This window comes from Ascaphus truei, chromosome 4 (assembly GCF_040206685.1).
Source record: "Ascaphus truei isolate aAscTru1 chromosome 4, aAscTru1.hap1, whole genome shotgun sequence".
NCBI lineage: Eukaryota > Metazoa > Chordata > Amphibia > Anura > Ascaphidae > Ascaphus > Ascaphus truei.
The window spans coordinates 327257367-327283970 of NC_134486.1; the positions used below are offsets into that span (position 1 = coordinate 327257367).

The 26604-nt window shown below is 46.5% G+C and overlaps 1 protein-coding gene across 25 annotated transcripts in view; it reads right to left on the reverse strand.

Annotated features, from left to right (window-relative positions):
• RIMS1 (regulating synaptic membrane exocytosis 1) overlaps window positions 1-26604 on the reverse strand; it is a 489535-nt gene that overhangs the window by 247059 nt on the left and 215872 nt on the right. The gene's annotated exons all lie outside the window — the stretch shown is intronic.

Here is a 26604-nt window from a genome sequence, read left to right on the forward strand (position 1 = left end):
GGTCCCAATGAATCTTATTGTCTCATTGTTGGGATCTTGATCTTTAGGCTTATTAGCCAGAAGTTAAGGTCTAGGTGTGGCTATGGCCTGCAGATATGCTTTGTTGATGACTTTATGACATGGCCTCTCTCCAAAAAAGATTTTTCATATCAATTGACTGTGTCTTGTATTCTTTTATTGTAGAACAATTGCATTGTAAGCGAAGAAATTGGCCTATAGGGATATTGTCAATTGTATGCTGTGGATGATGACTATCGGCTAGTAGGAGGCTATTAGCAGAAGTAGCTTTGCGAAAAATGGTAGTTACTAATGTACCTTCTCTGTTGGCAGAAATTGTAAGGTCCAGAAAATCAATTTTTTTTTTCAGAACTACACTGATGTGTTAGCCTGAGATTGTGTTGGTTGTTATTAAGTATGTTGAGAAAATCTACTAGATGGCTTTCTGTACCCATCCAAAGGAGTAGAATATCATCTATATAACGAATCCAAAGTACAACATGTATGGTATATGGTTCCATAGCCTCGTGAAGACCACAGTCTCCTCCCACCAGCCTACAGATTGGCATAGGTGAGGGCGACTGTGGTCCCCATGGCTGTCCCTTGTGTCTGATGGTAAATACTCCCATTGAATAGTAAATCATTTCTAGTAAGGTAAAGTCTAGTAATTTTATTACAAATTCGTTATGAGTTTTCATACAATCATTTCTGGACGAAGAATGTGCCCTACTGCCTGAAGTCCTATCTGGTGGGGAATACTAGTGTATAGACTCTCTACATCTAATCCCACCAGTAGGGTCTGTGCGTCAATGCATACATCTTCCAATTTCAGTAGAGCATCCATAGTGTCACGTAAGTAAGAGGGTAACGTACAGACAAAAGGCCATCAAACATTGTCAAGATACATACTGGATTTTGAAGTATCAATTCCTGATAATATATGTCTTCCCGGAGGGGGAGAAATCCCTTTATGAATCTATGGGAGGTGACAGCTACATTCTATCTGTGGTGTTTTGATAGAGATGAAATTGGATTCATTCTCAGAAATCACCTTTTGTTCAAGACTTTCTTTCAATATCAGTGGCAGTTCTTGTTTATAATCTTTGGTCGAATCTGATTTCAGTATCTTATAACATTGTCTACCTGACAAAAGGCATATACATTCATTAACATAGTCTATTTTATCTAGAATGACTGTGCTGCCGCCTTTGTCGGAGGACTTTATGATGATAGTTTCATCTGCTTCAAGATCTTTTAGTGCCAGATGTTCTTGATAATTGAGATTATGCTTATTTATTTTTGATTTAAGCTTCGTTAGGTTTTGAGTCACTAGGCGGGTAAATATATCAACATTGGTACAGGTTTCTGTTGGTGGTGTAAATGTTGACCTGTTTTTGAGATATATAAAAGGACCTTCACCCTGTGGTCTCTCGCTCTCTTGAACAAGACTCTCAAGGATACCAATGTTGGCCAAATCTAATTGGTCATATTCCTCCAATGAAGTATTTTGATTTATCATGCGTTGTCGTCTTCTAAAGAATTTATGCAACAACAGCTTCCTTGAAAAGAGGTTTTAATCTTTGACCATTTTAAAGATATTCATTTTATTTGTAGGACTAAAAGAGAGGCCTCTTGCTAAGACCTGAATATGATTACTGTCCAGAGTCTTTTTGGAAAGGTTTACTACTTGTGTTACCTATTGAACTTCATTAGCTTATCAAGTAGGTACAATGGATGGTATGTGAATGTCATAGATCCTACCTACTTAGCTATTAGACGTACCGAGCTGTCTGCCTTGGGGATTTTTTAACATCTCTGTATACAGTATATGTATTTTTCCCTTTCGTTGTTGTTGCAAATTATTCATAATTTTTTTTATTAGTTTGTTCTAGAATCTATTCTTTAGTGTCATATTGAGGGGATCAATGAATTACCCTACTTATGGGAATCACAATATTCCCTGACAATTTAGTCATGTTAATACACTAATACACGTACTAGGGGAATAGGGGTGAGAATATCCTCGGAACAGCTCACAGCCGAATTAGCATAAAGGGTGGTGCTACAATTTGGGGTATTACTCATTAAAGAAAAACAGAAAAAAGGGACCCCACGAATGAGAGCACAGAGCCCACAAATGAATGATATGTTTGTATATATTAAAATAATTTATTGGGAGATGTACTCCAAATTAAAATAAAGGGTTACGATTGTGTTGTAATGTGTGTACAACCAATTTATATAAATGTTGGGTGGCTGCCACTCTAACAACAAAAATGCCTTATACAGGAAGTGCGAAGATTAAGCTACATACTATTAAGTTGTGCTCATTGATTGAACCATAGCAATAGTTGTTAAACAAGGATACACTGTTGCCAAATATTGCAGTAGTAAGCAACTGTTAGCTGTATGTTATCCTCACTAACAGTGATTAGTAGCAGTAGCAGTAGCAGTAGTAGTAGTAGTAGTAGTAGTAGTAGTAGTAGCTGCAATTTCAAATGAGTTTTCTGCTGAATGCTTATATAATTAAAGCACAGTCTGATGACCTTTTAACAATTCAGCTTGACACCGAGTATAACAGTAGTAAGCTAATAGTTACAACTTATTATCCTCGCTTATAGTTAATAATAGCACTAAGTCTAGTAGATAATATGCTGACTTCTATTCTGGTAAGAGCACGTAAAATCAACTTAACCCCTTGATACTTAAACTGCACACTTCATATGATCCTAGAACATATTGGAGGTGAGTGAATGATGTACAGTGATAAGTATATCAACCTCCTATTCACTCATAGCCACACTATCTAGTTGAGTGCAATCCTGTAAATCTTTGAAGTGTTTTTACCACTTAGACTCTCACCGTTTCGGGCAAGTTATGGTCCGGCTTGGAGAGCCATGAAGTTCAATACTCTATTCCTGTTAATAGTTATTAATACAGGATATTTTTATTCAGTTTAGCTGTATGTACTGTATAGTATAGAACCTGCCTAAATTCAAAACGGTATGCCCTCCAGTCAATGTATATTCTAAACCGGCTTCGGATTCAGTCTTGTGGATCATGTGTGGTAATAACTTTGTATGCTGTCTTACTAACGCTGCATATATCTGTGTGAGCTGCATATGTCTGTGGAGGAGCGCCATGGGTTATGTGCCCGGGGTCCGTGCCACATTGGCCACATATTAGACAACCTAGCAGCGACCTGTGTACTCGATTGCACTGCAGCTCCCGTCCTTAAATGCAGCCTTGTGAGTAAGTATACAAATTAACAGCTAAAGAAGTCAAAGTATCTTGAAATTAATTGGAGGTGCTGGTATCTACAGGTTATCGATACCCTGCTCCACCATTACACTAGTTATCTAGTAATCGAGGACCCTCATACCTTCTTTAGTATCCCGGTGCCCCGGTAGTGATATACAATCTACTGAGCGGTTAATGGCTCTGCACGGAGTGCTAAAGGGGCTAATTGCTATCAAAATATAATGGTATCAGCTGGGGTAAAATCTTGTAGCGGTAGGTACCGTTATCATATAGTAACATAATTGTATATATACACTTATATTGTCTAGGAAATAAAGTGATCAATGCGTAGGGTTGCCAGATGTCTAGTTTTGAACTAGAGTGACTGGTATTTGCCATCGCATCAGGTAAATAATTAGAGGTAATACCGGACATGTATGTGTCCGGTATCACCTCTCTGGACATAGTGGCAAGACCTGAGCAAGGAGAAAGCAATTCTGTTGCTATGGGGCTGGACAGCTTCCTCCTTCTGGATTGGCTGCATTACGCAACAGCAGCCAATCAGGAGAAGGTGTCAGTAGCCTGGGATGGGGCCTAAGAGAGGAGGAAACAGCATAAAGCGCTGAGAGGGGTGTACGTTTGTTTAAACCATAACAATGTATTAGAAACAGAAATCTAAATAAACATAACATTAAAGAATAAACAAGAAAAATTGGGAATTTTATATTAATATATTTCTCACCAAATACAACATGTAATTCCTTATCCCCAATGGCTTTTCATATTCACTCTATTTTCCACCATCATATAGAGATTTTATTTTTTTTCTTATGTGTAGCATTTTCCCCCACCCCATGGGAGATGTGTGGCTATGGTGTGTGTGGAGGGTGCAATACCTGTGGCTCACAGGAGGCCTGAGCCTCTGCTGCTGGAAGCCTGGGGTGCACCTGAATCGATGCTCGGTAGCGCCTCCACCTGTACGGGATTCTACTATGTGGAATACCCCCATTACAGAACACATAAGAAATATACACGTTGTATAAGACAACAGTTTACTATGAATACAATTAGATATACGGTACCAGCCACACCAATTTGGCCACGCATGGCCGTACCCTCCAACACTCTGTGGAATCACAGTCCCCAAAGTACTGAGGGGCCCTTGGGCACCCAACCACCCTGGTGTCCACAAAGTCACCCCACCCCAAAGTCTGAGACAACACTTCCCCACTAAAGTGTAGAGTTAGTGCTCATGAGGAGGTGAGGTACCTGCCGGGTGGTCCCACACCCGGGCATAGAAAAACAACCGTGTACAAGCTCCAAGAGTTATTGTCAATAATGCTTAAGAAAGCAATAATGAATAATAAATGTTCAAAGGAGTTGACACCGGAACATAGTGGTTGAAGGGCTGACAATCAACGTAGAATGATGGGGGTAGCGAGGAGGGCTTAACACATTAGGGACAATACATGTGTGATGGTAACTCACTCAGTCTCCCTAGCCCCCGCTGTGCCCGGTGTGGAGTACGTACTACTCACAATCAGAACACCGCCTGGCTCCCCTTCTTTCCAGCTGCAGCTCTGATGCTGCCAGAAGCGTCTCCCTTGGACATCCGGTGGTGAACGCTGATCCTCTCACGTGTCGACAAGAAAAGGTAAGGATCGATTGTCCATCCGCTTCGTGGAGCGGATGGACAATCGGTCCACACCCGGGCATGCTGATGTTGCAATGATGGGATCCACGGATCCTGGGACGTGTCCGTGAAGCCTACGCCTCTATGTTGTGTGGGTCCTGCGTGGATGGTGCCACCATGCATGATGTCTCTGACAGAAAATGGGTGGTCTGGTTCCAGACCACATGAGGACAGGATGCAGCCACTTCTGCCTGTGTCCCTCACCCTGAAGCTACAGGGGCAGTGTCCCTATCTCTGGGCCTATCCCTGCAGCAGCCACAAACTGAGGGGAGTCGGGGCCTAGGGTCTAAGGTGGTCTCTAGCCTAGTGCAGGTGCCACAGACACCTGCACACACACACCCAACCCTTGTCCTGTCCCAGCTCCGAATGCCTGGCGTGCTCTCGCGTGCGAAATGCATCTATGTGAGCAGGGGGATCCTTGCAGCCCTATTGGCCAGTTCACGGAATGTGATCAACAGGCCCGGGGGCTGCAGAGAACTGTAGTTCCCCTGCGGATCTGCTCCTGTAATGGCCGCCGCTCTGTCTGGTTCCACTGCGCATGCGCGTGCATACTGAAGATGCGGCGCCCTGCACACGGCAGCCGCCGGTTACCGGATCGCCACTCCAGCCCCCACTTCACTACCAGCGCTCGCCGGGTGCACGCGCATCCCTCCGCCGGCAGCTGCACGTCCCGCGGAGGTAAGGGGACCCAGGGTGGCCCTCCTATATATGTTAATTGAATTTCCTGTATTTCCTACTGTACAGCAATGGTTCTCAAATATCCTTTGATTATTCCTTTTTATCTATTATCATTTTCTCGTTTGTCTTCCAATGCCCTTCCATTTCCCACATTTTTTCTCATACTTGAAAACGAGATGTAACTTAATGTATTTTTCTTCCTAGTAAAATATTTTATAAATAATACAATTATGTGACGGCTAATTATTTAAAGTCACCAATTTCTTCCTGTGTTCAGTCTCTTTTTGTTAATTCCTTATATCATTAATACGTTAAAGTAAGCTACCAGCTAAAGTTGTAAAGCAAAGCAAAATACTTTATAAACGTGTTCTTCTGAACAGAGACAGTAGGGCTGAAGGAAATGTAGTTAATTAGAATTAATTACACATAACGAACATACCACAAAAGTAACATGCTAGGAGTCACTGCAAGTAACATTTCAATTGCTTGATGTTTTTCCTGGATGTTCATTTACACCTCTGAAAAAATACTGAAAAAATTGTGTGCTTGTGTGACATCTAGTGTTCACTTGGAAAGCAGTTTAGTTGAAAAAGAACATCTACAGTATTTTCTGTTGCTGGAACATTTCTGAATGTATTAAGATGTGATCCAGTCCACTGCAGATCCATCATCAAAGAAAGGATAAAACACTGATATGCAGTGTAGCCCTGGTAAGATTAGGGGCTATATTGCTATCCTCCTCCTGTGTGTAATCCCTGCTAAGGGCAGGTGCCAGGAGTTATCATGGGTTTTCCCTACTTCTGACACTGTGTTGAGTAAGTGAAGGTAGGTCACTTGACCCTGTGTCCAATCAAGAGGCACAGGGGCGGTGCCTACTGGAGGCTACAAAGAGCAGAGTCACTTCCTATTTAGTGGTCTGTCTGTCTGGATAGTGTGGTGAGTGTGTTAGTTAGGTTCCTGATGAGTGGAGCTGATAGTGAGCTATAGGTGTACAAATACCTCTCACCTTGCATAGGGGGTAAGGGAAGAGCTAGCCCCACTCTGGATGGCCCTGAGTCCAGAGTGGAGGCAGGGACCATCCTAAGAGAGAACAGCTAGTGGGTGGTGTATATTAATTGAACTGCTGCTGCTGATGCTGGAGACTGAATAAAGAGTCTGCTATTAAAAGGAGCTATTGTGTGAGACTGGAATCTCTCATCTCTGGGAGGGGATTTCTGTGGTAGGGATTCCACCCCGTATTCCTGGGGCTTACTACAGATGGAGGCGCTGCTACAGATGGAGGCGCCGCACCATTGAAGAACAAAGGCATTCACCCCAGAAACCGGTCCTGTCCTGTTGTTCCCCCATGTCACAGCGGGAGACTCAGGTCCTCCAGTTGCCAGCAGGTATGCACCACACTAAGACATGTAGCCAGACCACAGAACACCTGCGATTGGGTGGGGGTCGATGGGTTACAGTTGGAGGAGCTGCTGAGATAATCAGGACAAGTTTTCAGCGAAGCAGAGCTGAAAGTAGTATGTACACTTTCAAAGCAAGTGCTGCAGAAGGATGGGCATTTTTGGAGACTAGGGGTGTATGGAGAGACAGTCCTCTCGCACAATACACCCTAGGTGCCCTAAGAGGGTGATGTAAATTTGGGTACACTTGGCTATAGATGTTCTAGTCGCCTTGAGGCAGATAGTGTAGGATTCCTGTAGGGGTAGCCTGGTTAACATGGTTAACATGGTACAGGGACTTCAGCATAGGGTCTGCACTATGAATGGCCAAAAGTAGGTTGACACGAAGTACTAAAGGAATGCCAAGTACACTAGCCAGTATCCAGAAAACACACCACAGAGTGCTTGTAATGAACCGTAAGCGAGTGCGGTGTACAAGGAGAGAGTTCTGCCTAGCCTGGGGTATGCCATGCATTATACTTCACTGGTTAGAGCACCATTGAGAGTAGTACGTACCTAGGCACGAGTTGCACTATAGGCACTGAGAGTAGCGCTATTGTGGGCTTAGAGGGCTCACTAAAGATGGCGGCGAGAGATACATGTGCACTGCGGGGCATGGAGGAGGTTAAAATGACGACTGCGGCGCCATTCACTGCAACGTGTGTTGCAGCCGATCCAAAATGGCGACTCCCGCCAAGCCTAGATCGCGCATGTGCTGCGTGCAAGCAGGCTGCACGAGAAATGTGGCGAGAGATGTGCAAGGGTTGGGCGCCAAAACCCCAGCTAAAAGAAGGGAGCGGCAAGAAAGCTGAAGCCGCGCCCACCTGTGCAGTGACTTGCCAAAGGACGAGCCCACATCACCCAAAGAGAAAGAGTGCCCCGCCTCTACTTTCCACCAGAAGGAGGGGTCACGCCGAGAACCAATCCCAACAGTCCTCCCCAGCGGAAGGAGGGACAGGAAGTGGGACTGAGGAACTTCACTTCTGCTTGACTGGTGAAGGAGAAGGAGCTGATTATCAAACCAGTAAGCTGATTGAATCAACCCCTGCGCTAAAGATGGCTGACCTAAGTATAAACACTTACCAGCTTCCAGGAGGCTTCCTGGTTGTGGAGGTTGATGGCCGAGAGTATCTGCGGTGCCTGTGCGTCCAATGCAGGTTACCGGGACTGGCCCCATGTACGATAGCACGGTGCCAACAGTGTGGCATTTTCTACCTTTGACCTATCGAGCCATATGCTGCTATCATGACCCTGCGAGAGGACTCTCCAGCGACGCTGATCGAAGTGGAGGAGGTGGATGCGAAGGCTGCCCTGGTCCTATATCTCACCCCTGCGGTAGGGACCCAGGCCCAGCCCCCAAGATGTGCTCCGACAGAGGAGAGCTCGACCGCAGTGAAGGTACCGGAGCGGGCCCGTTTCATACCTATACCCACTGGCGGTGCCGCAAGGACACAAGGTGACTCCCCAGCGGAGGTGCCGTTGCAGTCCTCGTCGGATGATGAGAGAGACATCCTGTCATCGGTGGTGATGCACCGGCCGGCGGACCACCCCAGCTGAAAAGAAGAGATTCCACTTATGCCAGAGGTGGAGCAGACGAGTCCAGAGACCCCCCGATGGCAAGCGCTGGTGCGGCCTGAACCGCGTAGAAGTCCCACGGCCGTGGCAACTCCCAGTGCGGCAGAGATGGACCCGAGACGGCTCCAGAGGAACCAAAGAGCATCGCAAGACAGCAGAGCGGTAAGAGGACTCCACCACCCCCTTATTACCCCCATGTGAAGGAGGAACCTGTGGAGAGAGGGGGCTTGAGGCCTACCTGCCTGTCCGCGACCCTGATGGTCCACCGCCGCCCCTTCCAGTCCTCGACGCACTTCCGGTGCAGGACCAATAGGCTGATGGAGATTCCGCGACGACCAACGATGATTCCACTTCCGGGTCAGACTGGTGCAGAGGCCCGGAAGCCTTGATTGCCTCACTGAAGAGAGCTGGGTTGGAGGAAGAGTTCGAGAAGTTTAAGGCCCAAGTGGCCAAGCGGGGAGCCAGACACGCTACCGCAAGAGACAGTAAGAAAGCACCTACCGGTCGTGGCATCGCCCAACTCAGAGACACTATGATGGACTATGGCGATCCTATGGTCACCGCCCCTAGCGCCATTGCCCCGGCCACTGCCCCGTCACGTTCAATGCCACCGGATCCTAGTGGGAGTAAGCCGAGTAAGACTCCCAAGTTTTCAACTGATTGGCGGGATTGGGTGACAAGTGATGAGGGTTCTGATGGGGAGATACCTCTGTCAAGTGTGATACTTGTACCTAACCCCACTGTGTTTAATTCTGTACCTAGATGTAGGGCCCGAGGGTCCCAGTCTACTGCACAAGTGGGTCCCGTAAGTCCCAAGGCACCCAAGATGAATCCCACAGTTTACAAGAATGTCATTAGAGGGAGGCGTAAAGGCTCGCACTCTACTGAGGCAGAGACTTCTGGTATGTCCTCGAGAGCTGTCAGAGGAAGGTATGAGTGTGTCATCCTCATATGAGCACCGAGATAAATGGTGGGCACCGTTATTCACAGGGTACGATGAGGGGATGGACCAGATTTGTTTTAATAAAGAAAGACACAGTAGATCATTGGTGGGACGTAGGCACATATTCTCCACAGGAGGTTGCTGACGAGCTAAACAATAGGTGGAGAGAGATTATGCAAAAGGTAATAACACCCAAAGGTTCATCTATTTTATATGATGCATTGCGCCTGAGGAGCCAAAGTATTGGGTACTGCCAGGAAAGGTTGGGAACCGGAAACTTACTAAGTTAAGTCGAGCAGATAGAGCCATAGTGGCGAGATACCGACAGTCTCATGGGTATGAGTTCCCGTACGTACCAGAGCCGATCATGCAGGAGATCGAGGATCAAAGGGACTCCTGGCTCAGAGACGCAGCCATTGAGCACCTAAGAATTAAATTTGGTAACTCTGCTTATTTGAGGGAAGACAAAATATGTTCTGTAATGAAGGCTCGGAGTACAGGCAGGAATATATTTATGCACAACATACTGTACAGACCAGAGAATGGGCCTGTACAGCCTTTCTTTATTAAGATCGTGGATCACAATGGGCGGGAAGTGAAGAAGCCTGATCCCCGTCATTATTACTGAGTTAAGGGTTCTCTATGTTGGGAGTTTCCCGTTATGTTATATCACCATCATGGGTGTTACAGTTCTGTGTACACAATATTAATTAGGTTTGTATGTTCACCTGCAGGATGGTCCAGCAAATTAGGTCCAAGTGGGGACCATTGGATTCCACCTGAGGGAGAGTGTAGTCCTGGTAAGATTAGGGGCTATATTGCTATCCTCCTCCTGTGTGTAATCCCTATTAAGGGCAGGCTGCTAGGAGTTATCATGGGTTTTCCCTACTTCTGACATTGTGCTGAGTAAGTGAAGGTAGGTCACTTGACCCTGTGTCCAATCAAGAGGCACAGGGGCGGTGCCTACTGGAGGCTACAAAGAGCAGTGTCACTTCCTATTTAGTGGGCTGTCTGTCTGGACAGTGTGGTGAGTGTGCTAGTTAGGTTCCTGATGAGTGGAGCTGATAGTGAGCTATAGGTGAACAAATACCTCTTACCTTGCATAGGGGGTAAGGGAAGAGCTAGCCCCACTCTGGATGGCCCTGAGTCCAGAGTGGAGGTAGGGACCATCCTAAGAGAGAACAGCTAGTGGGTGGTGTGTATTAATTGTACTGCTGCTGATGATGATGCTGGAGACTGAATAAAGAATCTGCTGTTAAAAGAAGCTATTGTGTGAGATTGGAATCTCTCATCTCTGGGAGGGGATTTCTGTGGTAGGGATTCCACCCCGTATTCCTAGGGCTTACTACAGGTGGAGGTGCTGCACCATTGAAGAAGAACGAAGGCATCCACCCGAGAAACCTGTCCTGTTGTTCCCCCATGTCACCGCGGGAGACTCAGGCCCTCTTGTTGCCAGCAGGTATGCACCACACTAAGACATGTAGCCAGACCACAGAACACCTTAGGGGGCCCGATCTGCGATTGGGTGGGGGTTGATGGGTTACAGCAGTTTAAATGGATGCTTTGAATTTGTAAACCATTAGAAAGCAGAAGGCAATAGGCTTGAGACAAAACAAAAACACTTATGCGTAATGTGTATTTTTATTGTGTCCTTTTCTCTACCACATATGAGAGTTAGAAATCTTCGAAGTGTGGACTGCATACAGTACCACCAGTGGTACTTCTATATAATAGCTATAATAATTACGTAATTTGTATATATTTTTATTATGCATAGAGAGTTTTGACTCCTTAGTACGTGAATTTCAGATGCTTAAAAATGTAACCTGTTTGGTATTAAGGCTATGAATTAATAAACATGACCCTGATTCCTGGCCCTGATTCCTGCATTTGAACTACGCTGGAAAGGAGTATATCATCTATCCTAGACGGCACATCTTAGAACTTAACTATAGTTGTGATGCTGCCTCTACTATTTATATTTGCTGTGACCTCACTTCTTATCAAATGAAGCACTTCCTTCCACCAGCCTCCTTATGTCTCTAACTCTATTCATATATCTCCATCTCTCCTTCCTTCACCACTTCTCAGTTCACATGAACTCCTTTCTTACCTGCGCCCTCTGACACTCCACAGCTATATCCCCTGCACTAAAACACACCCCTACAAATCAGCCTCACACATTATCTATCTATGCATCTCCTCCTTGCTTCTGGGGATATCTCCCCCAATCCAAGTCCCTGCTTCTACATGCTCTCGTCCTCGCCTGCCAAATGCAACTTCTAATCCTTGTGGTGTCAATACCTCCAACATCATACCCATCCCCTGCCACCCTCCCTCATCTCTCCCTTTCTCCTGTGCCCTTTGGAATGCTCGCTCCCTTTCTAACAAGTTCCTCTCTGTGCATGACTTCTTTCTCTCTCACTCTGCTCCTATTTGCTATAACTGAGATCTGGTTCACTCAGTCTGACTCTGCTCTGGAAGCTGCCCTCTCTTATGTATGTATGTATGTATGTATGTATGTATGTATGTCTTTATTTGTATAGCGCCATAAAATGTACATAGCGCTTCACAGTAGTAATACATGTCATATAAATAACAAATATAAATAACAGATCATGGGAATAAGTGCTTCAGACATACTGTAAAAGAACATTAAGGAAGGAGTCCCTGCTCCGAGGAGCTTACAATCTAATTGGTAGGTAGGGAGAACGTACAGAGACAGTAGGAGGGAATACTAGTAAGTGCGTCTGCAGGGGGCCAAGCTTTGTGTCATGTGTCCATGATTATCCAGTGCTACTCATATGCTTCTTTAAGCAGATGTGTCTTAAGGTGGGTCTTAAAGGTGGATAGTCGGGTATTGAGGGGAAGGGCATTCCAGAGGTGTGGGGCAGAAAGTGAGAAAGGTTTAAGGCGGGAGAGAGCTTTAGATACAAAGGGGGCAGAAAGAAGACATCCTTGAGAAGAACGCAAGAGTCGTGATGGTGCATAGCGAGAAATTAGGGCTGAGATGTAATGAGGGGCAGAAGAATGTAAAGCTTTAAAAGTGAGCAGTAGAATTGAGTGTGAGATACGCGATTTAATCTGAAGCCAGGAGAGGGATTTCAGCAGGGGAGACGCTGAGACAGATTTAGGAAAGAGTAGAGTGATTCTGGCAGCAGTGTTTAGGATAGATTGTAGGGGAGACAGGTGAGAGGTAGGAAGGCCGGACAGCAGGAGGTTGCAGTAATCGAGACGTGAGAGAATGAGGGCCTGAGTCAGAGTTTTAGCAGTTGAGTAACAGAGGAAAGGGCGTATCTTTGTGATATTGCGGAGGAAAAAGCAACAAGTTTTAGAAACGTTTTGAATATGAGAGGAGAATGAGAGAGAGGAATCAAGTGTGACCCCTAGGCAGCGTGCTTGGGCTACTGGGTGAATGATCGTATTTCCAATAGCAATGTGGAAGGATGTAGTAGGGCCAGGTTTGGGAGGTAGTATAAGGAGCTCTGTTTTTGCCATGTTAAGTTTCAGTCGGCAGATGGCCATCCAGGATGATATTCCAGAGAGGCATTCAGAAACTTTGGTCTGTATAGCAGGTGTAAGGTCAGGGGTTGAAAGGTAAATTTGTGTGTCGTCAGCATAGAGGTGATATTTAAACCCAAAAGATGTGATTAGGTCACCTAGAGAGAGTGTGTAGAGAGAAAAGAGAAGGGGTCCCAGGACAGAGCCCTGGGGTACCCCCACAGAGAGATCAATAGAGGAGGTGTTAGCAAAAGAGACACTGAAGGTACGATGGGAGAGGTAAGAGGAGATCCAGGATAAAGCTTTGTTCCGAATACCAAGAGTATGGAGAATGTGAAGGAGAAGAGGGTGGTCCACGGTGTCGAATGCTGCAGAGAGGTCGAGTAATATGAGCAGAGTGTAATGACCTCTGTCTTTGGCAGCGTGGAGGTCGTCAGTTATTTTAGTGAGGGCTGTTTCAGTAGAGTGAGCAGTGCGGAAGCCAGATTGTAGAGGGTCTAGTACAGAATAGGTGTTGAGAAAGTGTAGCAATCGAGAGAATACAAGACGTTCAAGGAGTTTGGAGGCAAAAGGCAGGAGGGAGACAGGTCGATAGTTAGAAGGACAGGTAGGGTCAAGCTTGCTGTTTTTGAGTAATGGTATAACGGTTGCATGCTTGAAGGATGAAGGAAAGGTACCAGAGTAGAGGGAAGAGTTAAAGATCTGTGTGAGCATAGGGATTATAGAAGGAGCAAGAGGTTTTAGGAGATGGGAGGGAATGGGATCAAGAGGGCAAGTGGTAGAGGGAGAAGAGGAGATCAGCAGTGATACATCCTCCTCCGAGATAGCAGAAAAAGAGTGAAGAAAGACAGGAGGAGAGTTGGGAAGCATTGTGGGATGGGAGGAGGCAACAGATGGGATGTTCTGCCGTATGGACTCCACCTTTTTCTTAAAAAAGTCAGCAAAGTCCTGAGGTGAGATGGAGGAAGAAGAGGAGGCAGCTGAGGGTGGTCTGAGTAGAGAGTCAAAGACAGAAAAGAGACGGCGTGGGTTAGACTTGTGTGTGTTGATTAGTGATGAAAAGTAGGTTTGTTTAGCCTGAAAGAGGGCAGAGTTGAAACAGGATAGCATAAATTTGTAGTGAATGAAGTCTGCGAGCGTATGAGATTTCCTCCAGAGGCGTTCAGAGGAACGAGTGGAGGAACGCAGCATGCGTGTGTGGGAGTTTAGCCAGGGTCTGGGGTTAGAAGGGTGAGGATGGCAGAGAGAAAGTGGGGCATGAAGATCAAGAGAGGAAGATAAGGCAGAGTTGTAGTTCCTGACCAGGTTGTCAGGGTCTGAAGCAGAACTGAGAGAGGAGAGGGAGGAGCGTAAAGTGGAATCAAGAGCTGGTAGGTTAATAGAGCGCAGGTTTCTGCAAAAACGAGGGCGAGATGGAGATGGAGATGGAGAGAAGCGAGAGAGAGAAAATGAGATGAGGTGATGGTCGGAGAGAGGAAAGGGGGAAATGGAGAAGTCGGAGAGAGAGAAGTTTTTAGTGAAAACCAGGTCTAAGTAGTGGCCATCCTTGTGGGTGCTGGCTGCAGTCCACTGTTGAAGGCCAAAAGAAGAGGTTAGAGAAAGAAAGCGGGAAGCCCAAGGGAGAGAGGGGTCATCAATGTGGCAGTTGAAGTCCCCAAGGAGAAGAACAGGGGAGTCTGAGGAGAGAAAGAAAGAGAGCCAGGATTCAAAGTGAGAGAGAAAGGCAGAAGGGGGATGAGTAGAGGAAGGTGGGCGATAGATGACCGCCACATGGACCGGGAGAGGAGAGAAGATCTGGACTGTGTGAGCCTCGAAGGAGGGAAAAGCAAGAGAGGGGGGAATAGAAACTGTTCTGTAACGGCAGAGAGAGGAGAGCAGGAGCCCCACGCCTCCACCCCTGCCACCAGGGCGTGGAGTGTGGGAGAAGGAAAGGCCACCATAGGAGAGGGCAGCTTCCAGAGCAGAGTCAGACTGAGTGAGCCAGGTCTCAGTTATAGCAAAGAGAAGCAGGGAGTGAGAGAGAAAGAAGTCATGCACAGAGAGGAACTTGTTAGAGAGGGAGCGAGCATTCCAAAGGGCACAAGAGAAAGGGAGAGAGGAGGGAGGGAGGCAGGGGATGGGTATGAGGTTGGAGGGGTTGACACCAGAAGGAGTAGAAGTTGCATGTGGAAGGCGAGGACGAGAGCAAGTAGAAATAAGGCAGGGACCAGGATTGGGAGAGATATCCCCAGAAGCAAGGAGGAGAAGCATGGATAGAAAGAGGATGTGTGAGGATGATTTGTAGGGGTGTGTTTTAGTGCAGGCGGCATAACTGTGTGGTGACAGAGGGCGCAGGTAAGAGAGGAGTTCATGTGAACTGAGAAGTGGTGAAGTAAGGAGAGATGGCGAAATATGAATAGAGTTAGAGACATGATGAGGCTGGTGGAAGGAAGTGCATAATTTGATAATAAGTGAGGTTACAGCAAATATAAAAAGTAAAGGCGGCATCACAGCAATAGTAATGTGTTGAGATGTGCAGTGTGGGATGATAACCTCCTTTCCAGCGTAGTTCAAATGCAGGAATCAGAAGCAGTAGATTGTGTCCACTTTTTCCACTTCTTTTTGAACTTCCTTTTTTAAACTTCCATACTACTTTAAAGATTTCTACTTAAAAGCATTTTTGCTTAAGAGCAAAGGCTGCAAGCAGCAATGGCTGTTGTAAGTTTACTTATATACATTTAGAAAGTCACCTGGTTGGTACAACAAACTTAATTAGCACATGTGAGGGTAGTTAAACCAAATTGTTTTTCAAAGGTGGGTGTTGTCTTGCACAAGTGTGAAAGATGAATTAAATTAAGGCAATAGGGGGATGATTTCCATACAGACAATTTGAGATGTTTTTACCTAAATTGAACTAAAATGAGCTAAATAGACAGCAGGGTATGAGGATTGCAGGACACACAGACAATTTTAGATGTTTTTACCTAAATTGAACTAAAATTAGCTAAATAGACAGCAGGGTATGAGGATTGCAGGACACACAGACATTTTGAGATGTTTTTACCTAAATTGAACTAAAATGAGCAAAATAGACAGCAGGGTATGAGGATTGCAGGGCACACAGACAATTTTAGATGTTTTTACCTAAATTGAACTAAAATGAGCTAAATAGACAGCAGGGTATGAGGATTGCAGGACACACAGACAATTTTAGATGTTTTTACCTGAGAAAAGACAAGAGATGAGATGAGATGAGAAGCAGATCAATGGTCCCAACTTCCTTTTTTAAACTTCCATACTACTTTAAAGATTTCTACTTAAAAGCATTTCTGCTTAAGAGCAAAGGCTGGCCTCTCTCTCTCCCACATTCCGCACCCTGATGGCAGGGGTGGAGGCATGGGCCCCTCCTCTCTCTGCCGTTACCAAACCCTTATTATTCCTCCCTCTCTTGCTTTCCCTCCTTTGAGGCTCACACTGTTCAGATCTTCTCTCCTCTCCCTGTCCACGTGGTGGTCATCTATTGCCCATCTACCTCTACTCATCCCCCTCCTGCCTTTCTCTCTCAATCCTGGCTCTCTTTCTTTCTCTCCTCAGACTCTCCTGTTCTTCTCCTTGGGGCCTTCAACTGCCACATTGATGACCCCTTTCTCTCTTGGGTTACCCACTTTCTCTCTCTAACCTCTTCTTTTGGCCTTCAATAGTGGACTGCAGCTAGCACCCACAAGGATGGCCACTATCTAGACCTGGTTTTCATTAAAAACTTTTCTCTGTCTGATTTCTCCATTTCCCCTTTTCCTCTCTCTCACCATCACCTCACCTCATTTTCTCTCTCTCGCTTTTCTTCTCCATCTCCATCTCCCCCTCGTTTCTGCAGAAACGTGCGCTCTATTAACGTACCAGCCTTTGATTCCACTTTACGCTCCTCCCTCTCCTCTCTCAGTTCTGCTATAGACCCTGACAACCTGGTCAGGAACTACAACCTTTTATCCTTCTCTTTTGATCTACATGCCCTGCTTTCTCTCTGCCGTCCTCGCCTTTCTAACTCCAGACCCTGGCTAAATTCCCATACAGGTGCGCCTAAGAGTATTCTAAAACTTGCCTTAAACTTGCCTTGGAAAATCTGGGGCTATCACCAACAAGATCCAGGTACATGTTGGGTACACCGTGCAACATTTCAGTGACATTTTTGCAGAGACTAATGGATTAACACAGCAGGGGTCCCTGGCAGTCCCATTCAGTTTGAGGTCCAGGGATGAGGTTTGCACCTTTTTGTACCTTGAAAAGGTATGTTCTCCTGTTCCCATGTTTCATTATAAGCATGTATATTAATGTTTTAAAGTGCATTTCTGTATCTCCAATTCTGGAGGTCGCAGAGAGTTCATATTTGGCCAATATGTGGAGTCACTGTAGGCATTAAAAACTGGCAAAGGTCGACCCACTGAGCCCCCCAGAATGGAACTTATTAATATGTGTAGATATTAAAGTGTATATGGATTTTATTTTTGGATCTGTTCTGAAAATGCAGACGCCATTTGCTAGGCTAATAAGTCATGAAGGGCAGACAGCTGAGTAGCCTAAGCACGGTGATCAAAAAGTAACTGCCTTGATTGTTACCCAATGTCTAGGGATTAAGTATTAATTAATCAACAAACTCTGTTACCTGAGGGCATGGGTTAGTCTGTTAGTCTGTGTCTCCACAATAGAGAGTGGATACAGTTAATTGTTCACCAATAGGCTGTGTTCCATGTTAAGAATAGGATTGCACAGGTATATAAACTGTGTCCACCCTACAGTTTTTAGTTATGCTGGATTGCTGGAGTTGTGCTTCTGATTCCACCTGGAATGTCACCGGCTTGATGGAGAATTGCTAGCTGATATGTCTCCATTCCCCAACCCTAGGTAAGTGTTACCTTCTTGTCTGTTAATTGTACTATATTGCTGTGTTCAGCTTATTTAAGGAATAAATTATATTTTATTATATCTAAGCCTCGTTCAGTTCAACCCAGATATTTGGTGTTCATTATATCTTGTCATAAGCTACCGTGACAGCCCCGTGCAGACTCACTTACCAGAATGCCTTCCTACTGTCTCTGTACGTTCTCTCTACCTATAAGATTGTAAGCTCTTCGGAGCAGGGACGCCTCTTTCACAATGTTACTTTTATGTCTGATGCACTTATTCCCAAGATGTGTTATGTATAGTTATTTGTTTTTTATATGATTGTCAAGTATATTACTACTGTGAAGCGCTATATACATTAATGGTGCTATATAAATACATACATACTTACATACATACATCTCACCTAGTTCAGTATTCCCTACTGTCACAAACAAAAAAAAGTTCAATCTTTAGGTAGCCAATACTTCAGTTGTGACATAGACAGTACAAAGCAGCAGAACTCAAGCAAACTGCCACACTGGGTCTTCCTCCAAGAGCCAATGGATATAGGAAAGGTTTTACAGATTAATAGTTATTCTAAGCTGTGATGCCTTCCTTTCTCTATGATTATTCTAGACATGGGGAACAAAAATGGGAGAATAAGGTAGGAGAGAACACTCATGCCCAGAAAATATATTGCTTGTTTTGTTATGTAAAGTTAACAGGTCAGGCACAAGTGTGCAAAACTATTAAACATCATAAATTAGGAAACAAAACAAATAAACAGCATGTAAATAGTCCAAATATATTCAATGAATAATCACTTCAGTAATTACATAAAATATCTATTTTTGATTACACTAACTAGCTTGTGCAGATAATATCATCTGACCGTCATTTACAATTGGACTGGGTTAACACAGGGGTGGGCAACTCCAGTCCTCAAGGGCCACTAACAGGACGGGTTTTCAGGATATCCCTGCTTCAGCACAGGTGGCCCAATCAGTGGTTCAGTCTTCGACTGAGCCACTGATTTAGCCATCAAAACGTGACCTATTGGTGGCACTTGAGTATCAAAGTTGCCCACCCCTGGGTTAACATCATAAGCTTTACAAAATAATAGCACCAGCTTCTAACATGAAACATGATCTGGCATGGTTAAATAAAACATCAAGTAACTTTTCAGAAAATATGAAAATTGTTGTACTCATAGTTATAGTTACATAGTAGATGAGGTTGATAAAAGACGTACGTCCATCAAGTTCAACCTATGCTAAATTTAGACAACAGATCCTTTATCCTACATCTATACTTACTTATTGATCCAGAGGAAGACAAACAAAAAACCCCAGAGTCATATCAATGATATCTCATAAGGGGGAAGATAAATTCCTTCCTGACTCCAAGAATTGGCAATCGATTAATCCCTGGATTAACATCCTTCCCATGTATACTTATTTGGTATATCCCTGTATTCCTTTCCTTTCTAGAAAGATGTCCAACATATTTTTGAACAAATTTATTGTAACTGCCATCACAGTCTCCATGGGTTATGAATTCCACATTTTAACTGCCCTTACTGTAAAGAACCCTTTCCTTTGTTGCTGGTGAAATACAGTGCAACAGGTTAACAAGAATGTTTATCAAAGTTTAGATAAACTTGTATGATAAATACATAGTGTGACCAGATTTACAAAAGTAAAAACCGGGACACAGTAAAAAAAATATTTATAAAACAAATGACATCACCAACTGCACTTTATGTCTCCTTTATGTCTCTCCGCCCTTCTCTGTCCCCCCTTCTCACACACACGCCATTCTCTCTCCCCCATCCCTCCATTTTTATTCCCCCCATCCTTCCATTCTCGTTCCACCCTTACCATTCTCTCTCCCCAGTCTCTGTCTCTCTCTCCCCCATTCACTGTGTCTCTCTCCCCCCCATTATCTTTGTCTCTCTCCCCGCATTCTCTGTATGTCTCTCTCTCCCCCCCCATTCTCTGTGTCTCTCTCCCCCTATTCTATGTGTGTCTCTCTCCCCATTCTCTGTGTGTGTCTCTCTACCCCCCATTCTCTGTGTGTCTCCCTCCCCCATTCTGTGTCTCTCTCCCCCCCATTCTCTGTGTGTGTCTCTCTACCCCCCATTCTCTGTGTGTCTCTCTCCCACATTCTTTGTCTCTCTCCCCCCCATTCTCTGTGTGTGTCTCTCTCTCCCCCATTCTGTGTGTGACTCTCTCTCATCCATTCTCTGTGTCTCTCTCTCCCCCATTCTCTGTGTCTATCTCTCCCCCATTCTCTGTGTCTCTCTCTCCTATTCTCTGTGTCTCTCTCTCCCCCCATTCTCTGTGTATCTCTCTCTCCCCCATTCTCTGTGTATCTCTCTCTCCACCATTCTATGTGTGTCTCTCTCCCCCCCATTCTCTGTGTGTCTCACTCTACCCCCCATTCTCTGTGTGTCTCTCTCTCCCCCATTCTCTGTGTGTCTCTCTCTCCCCCATTCTGTGTGTCTATCTCTACCCCTCCATTCTCTGTGTCTCTCTCTCCCCCATTCTATGTGTGTCTCTCTACCCCCCATTCTCTGTGTCTCTCTCCCCCCATAATGTCTCTCTCCCCCCATTCTGTCTCTTTCTCCCCATTTTCCTTGTCTCTCTCCCCCCCCATTCTCTGTGTCTCTCTCTCCCCCATTCTGTGTCTCTCTCCACCCCCCATTCTATGTGTGTCTCTCTCTACCCCCCATTCTCTGTGTCTCTCCCCCATTCTGTCTCTCCCCCCCCATTCTCCGTGTCTCTCTCCCACCCATTCTCTGTGTGTGTGACTCTCTCTCTCCACCATTCTGTGTGTGTCTCTGCCCACTTCTCTGTGTGTGTGTGTCTCTCTCTCTCTCTCTCTCTCTCTCTCTCTCTCTCTCTCTCTCTCTCTCTTCCCCCCCATTCTCTGTCTCTCTCTCTCACCTCCATTCTGCCTCTCCCTCTCCTGTGTCTCTTCCCTCATTCTGTGTCTGTCCCTCTCCCCATTTGGTGTCTGCCTTTCTCCCCATGCGGTGTGTCTCCCTCTCCCCATGCTGTGTCTCCCTTTCTCACACGCTGTCTCTCTCTCTCCCCATGCTGTGTCACTCTCTTTCCCCATGCTGTATCACTCTCTCCCCCATGCTGTGTCTCTCTCTCCATACTCTCTCTCCCCAAGCATTGTGTCTCTCTCTATCCCCATGTTGTGTCACTCTCTCTCCATGCTGTGTCACTCTCTCCCCATGCTGTATGTCTCTCTCTCCATCCATGCTGTGTGTGCCTCTTTCTCCCTCCATTCTGTGTCTCTTTCTCTCCCTCCATGCTGTGTCTCTCTCTCCCTCCATGCTGGGTGTCTCTCTCTCCCTCCATGCTGGGTGTCTCTCTCCCTCCATGCTGGGTGTCTCTCTCACTCCATGCGGGGTATGTGTCTCTCTCTCCCTCTATGCTGTGTGTATCTCTCTCTCCCTCTATGCGGTGTGTGTCTCTCTCTCCCAATGCTGTATCACTTTCTTCCCCCATGCTGTCTCTCTCCCCATGCCGTGTGCGTCTCTCTCTCTCTCTCTCTCTCTCTCTCTCTCTCTCTCTCTCTCTCTCTCTTTCCCCATACTGTCTCTCTCTCTCCCCATGCTGTGTCTTTCTCTCTCTCCCCATGCTGTGTCAATCTCCCTCAACCCCTGCTGTGTGTGTCTCCCTCTACCCATGCTGTGTGTGTCTCTCTCCCCATGCTGTGTCTCTCTCTCTCTCCCCATGCTGTGTCAATCTCCCTCTACCCATGCTGTGTGTGTGTGTCTCTCCCCATGCTGTGTCTCTCTCTCTCTCCCCATGCTGTGTCACTATCTCTCTCTCTCCCCATGCTGTGTCACTCTCTCTCTCCCCATGCTGTGTCACTCTCTCTCTCCCCATGCTGTGTCACTCTCTCTCTCCCCATGCTGTGTCACTCTCTCTCTCCCCATGCTGTGTCACTCTCTCTATCTCTATCTCCCAATGCTGTCACTCTCTCTCTCTCCCCCATGCTGTCTCTCTCTCCCCATGCTGTTGCACTCTCTCTCCCCATGCTGTGTCAGTGTCTCTCTTTCTTTCCCCATGCTGTCGCTCTCTCTCCCCATGCTGTCGCTCTCTCTCCCCATGCTGTGTCACTCTCTCTCCCCATGCTGTGTCACTCTCTCTCCCCATGCTGTGTCACTCTCTCTCCCCATGCTGTGTCACTCTCTCTCCCCATGCTGTGTCACTCTCTCTCCCCATGCTGTCGCTCTCTCTCTCCATGCTGTGTCACTCTCTCTCCCCATGCTGTGTCACTCTCTCTCCCCATGCTGTGTCACTCTCTCTCCCCATGCTGTGTCATTCTCTCTCCCCATGCTGTGTCACTCTCTCTCCCCATGCTGTGTCACTCTCTCTCCCCATGCTGTGTCACTCTCTCTCCCCATGCTGTGTCACTCTCTCGCCCCATGCTGTATCACTCTCTCTCCCCATGCTGTGTCACTCTCTCGCCCCATGCTGTATCACTCTCTCTCTCCCCATGCTGTATCACTCTCTCTCTCCCCATGCTGTATCACTCTCTCTCCCCATGCTGTATCACTCTCTCTCTCCCCATGCTGTATCACTCTCTCTCTCTCCCCATGCTGTATCACTCTCTCTCTCCCCATGCTGTGTCACTCTCTCTCTCTCTCCCCATGCTGTGTCACTCTCTCTCTCTCTCCCCATGCTGTGTCACTCATTCTCTCCCCATGCCGTGTCACTCTCTCTCTCCCCATGCTGTGTCACTCTCTCTCTCCCCATGCTGTGTCACTCTCTCTCTCCCCATGCTGTGTCACTCTCTCTCCCAATGCTGTGTCTCTCTCTCTATCTCCCAATGCTGTCACTCTCTCTCTCTCTCTCCCCCATGCTGTCTCTCTCTCCCCATGCTGTTGCACTCTCTCTCCCCATGCTGTGTCAGTGTCTCTCTTTCTTTCCCCATGCTGTCGCTCTCTCTCCTCATGCTGCCGCTCTCTCTCCCCATGCTGTCGCTCTCTCCCCATGCTGTGTCACTCTCTCTCCCCATGCTGTGTCACTCTCTCTCCCCATGCTGTGTCACTCTCTCTCCCCATGCTGTGTCACTCTCTCTCCCCATGCTGTCGCTCTCTCTCTCCATGCTGTGTCACTCTCTCTCCCCATGCTGTGTCACTCTCTCTCCCCATGCTGTGTCACTCTCTCTCCCCATGCTGTGTCACTCTCTCTCCCCATGCTGTGTCACTCTCTCTCCCCATGCTGTGTCACTCTCTCTCCCCATGCTGTCGCTCTCTCTCTCCATGCTGTGTCACTCTCTCTCCCCATGCTGTGTCACTCTCTCTCCCCATGCTGTGTCATTCTCTCTCCCCATGCTGTGTCACTCTCTCCCCATGCTGTCACTCTCTCTCCCCATGCTGTGTCACTCTCTCTCCCCATGCTGTGTCACTCTCTCGCCCCATGCTGTGTCACTCTCTCTCCCCATGCTGTGTCACTCTCTCGCCCCATGCTGTATCACTCTCTCTCTCCCCATGCTGTATCACTCTCTCTCTCCCCATGCTGTATCACTCTCTCTCTCTCCCCATGCTGTATCACTCTCTCTCTCCCCATGCTGTATCACTCTCTCTCTCCCCATGCTGTATCACTCTCTCTCTCTCCCCATGCTGTATCACTCTCTCTCTCCCCATGCTGTGTCACTCTCTCTCTCTCTCCCCATGCTGTGTCACTCATTCTCTCCCCATGCTGTGTCACTCTCTCTCTCCCCATGCTGTGTCACTCTCTCTCTCCCCATGCTGTGTCACTCTCTCTCTCCCCATGCTGTGTCACTCTCTCTCTCCCCATGCTGTGTCACTCTCTCTCCCCATGCTGTGTCTCTCTCTCTATCTCTATCTCCCAATGCTGTCACTCTCTCTCTCTCCCCCATGCTGTCTCTCTCTCTCCCCATGCTGTGTCAGTGTCTCTCTTTCTTTCCCCATGCTGTCGCTCTCTCTCCCCATGCTGCCGCTCTCTCTCCCCATGCTGTCGCTCTCTCTCCCCATGCTGTCGCTCTCTCTCCCCATGCTGTGTCACTCTCTCTCCCCATGCTGTGTCACTCTCTCTCCCCATGCTGTGTCACTCTCTCTCCCCATGCTGTGTCATTCTCTCTCCCCATGCTGTGTCACTCTCTCTCCCCATGCTGTGTCACTCTCTCTCCCCATGCTGTGTCACTCTCTCTCCCCATGCTGTGTCACTCTCTCGCCCCATGCTGTATCACTCTCTCTCCCCATGCTGTGTCACTCTCTCGCCCCATGCTGTATCACTCTCTCTCTCCCCATGCTGTATCACTCTCTCTCTACCCATGCTGTATCACTCTCTCTCTCCCCATGCTGTATCACTCTCTCTCTCCCCATGCTGTATCACTCTCTCTCTCTCTCCCCATGCTGTATCACTCTCTCTCTCCCCATGCTGTGTCACTCTCTCTCTCTCTCTCCCCATGCTGTGTCACTATCTCTCTCTCTCCCCATGCTGTGTCACTCATTCTCTCCCCATGCTGTGTCACTCTCTCTCTCCCCATGCTGTGTCACTCCCTCTCCCCATGCTGTGTCACTCTCTCTCCCCATGCTGTGTCACTATCTCTCTCTCTCTCCCCATGCTGTGTCACTCACTCTCTCCGCATGCTGTCACTCTCTCTCTCTCTCTCTCTCTCCCCCCCATGCTGTGTCACTCTCTCTCTTTCTTTCCCCATGCTGTCGCTCTCTCTCTCCATGCTGTCGCTCTCTCTCTCCAAGCTGTCGCTCTCTCTCTCCATGCTGTCGCTCTCTCTCTCCATGCTGTCGCTCTCTCTCTCCCCATGCTGTGTCACTCTCTCTCCCCATGCTGTATCACTCTCTCTCTCCCCATGCTGTATCACTCTCTCTCTCCCCATGCTGTATCACTCTCTCTCTCCCCATGCTGTATCACTCTCTCTCTCCCCATGCTGTATCACTCTCTCTCTCCCCATGCTGTATCACTCTCTCTCTCCCCATGCTGTATCACTCTCTCTCTCCCCATGCTGTATCACTCTCTCTCTCCCCATGCTGTCACACTCTCTCCCCATGCTGTGTCCCTCTCTCTCCCTATGCTGTGTCACTCTCTCTGCGCCACTCCTTCTCCATGATTTCTTACAAAGAGTCATGCGTCCAGGCTGCCACCTATTGTCTTTATTAATTGTCTCTACTACAGGCCTGACAAGACATAGTAAAGTATTACATCTTGCACCCCATGCTAATGTTTGTCAAATCCTCACTTACATCTTCCTTCTCTAATTAAAATAAATGAACAATTATCAAACATTCTCAGGTTAAATTAAAAATGTTTGAAATCTGAAATGTGTTGGCTGGTATGAATAAGATACCTTGCTTGCACTTTCCTTCCTGGAAAGCTCCTGAGTATATATACACAGTACAATAATCCCAATTCCCTATAAATTAGCCATTTTGGAACATTTGAAATGTAAACCTGTCAAAGCCGCAGTCCACACTGTTCCCCTATTTCCAACACTGTTCTTATTTGTTACATCTGATGCCTCTCTCTGGAAGTCTTAGCATTCCCCAGTGCCCAGTAAGTACAGTGTGGAGGTTACCATGGCAACTATATGTAACACCCCTATCCCCACCCCAGCATGAGGGAATGGGTATACAGTGAAAATGGGAGTACTGTACAGGTAACAGCCTCTGTGACTTTGACAGGGTTTGTACTTGCTCAAAAGGGTTTATGTGCTCAGCGGTTTAACAGTGTATCCCAGGGTAGATGTAGTGGATCCGTGCCAGCTTGTATAAAAGGAGTGATGAACAGAAGAGGATGCCAGGAACTTTTAACTTGTGTTTATTTGAACAGCAGCTTAGACATTACAAACAGGACTGTTTTTTTCAGCATTCAGAAATAGTGTTAATCGGTCTCTCTCACTTGCGAGGCACAGTGGCTCAACTCTGTGGCTGTACCCCGATGAAGTGTCGCTCTGACACAAAACGCGTTGCGGTGAGGTCATACACAGTGACGTGACGCTCGTGATGACGGACGCGGAAGCTGCAATCCATACTCCATGAGGACACCGACTACAAGTTGTATCTGGCCCTTTGTCACATTATTTGTGTTGGATTTTTGCCCTTTAATATCTGGGACTTTGTAAGATCGCAGGGTTTCTGGGAAATAGAGCCCGACCCTCAGTGAAGCTTTTGGATGATCGGATCATCATGATCCACTCATTTTTTATGTAAGTGTATTGTGTTCCATTTTTTACATATAAATTGTATTATGTTATACTAATTTTGTCTTTGTTTTTTTCTCTTTTGCGTCCCTTTTTTTTGTGTATTCATGGATGTGCCCCGCTGATCATGGGAGATTGGGAGCAGCAAGGAGTACTACATTGACTTTGGAGAGATGAAGAACCAGGACAGCGCGCACTGTATTTTTTAATGCTGTTCTACAGTACACTGAGCCGGTTACTGCACTTTATCCCTGGGCTTTGTAGTCTTCTGGCTTACTAAGCCGTGCCTCTGCTTGCCTCCATCTGATCACGTGATTGGGTATACAGTTCCATCATAACAGTGCAATACAGTTATGTCTATTGTTAAAAAAATCTTTTTTTTAGATTAACATATATTATATACATTTTCTCAAAATAAATACAAACCTACAATATCCCTTCTTAGATTTAAAAAAAAAAAAAAAGAAGATGCT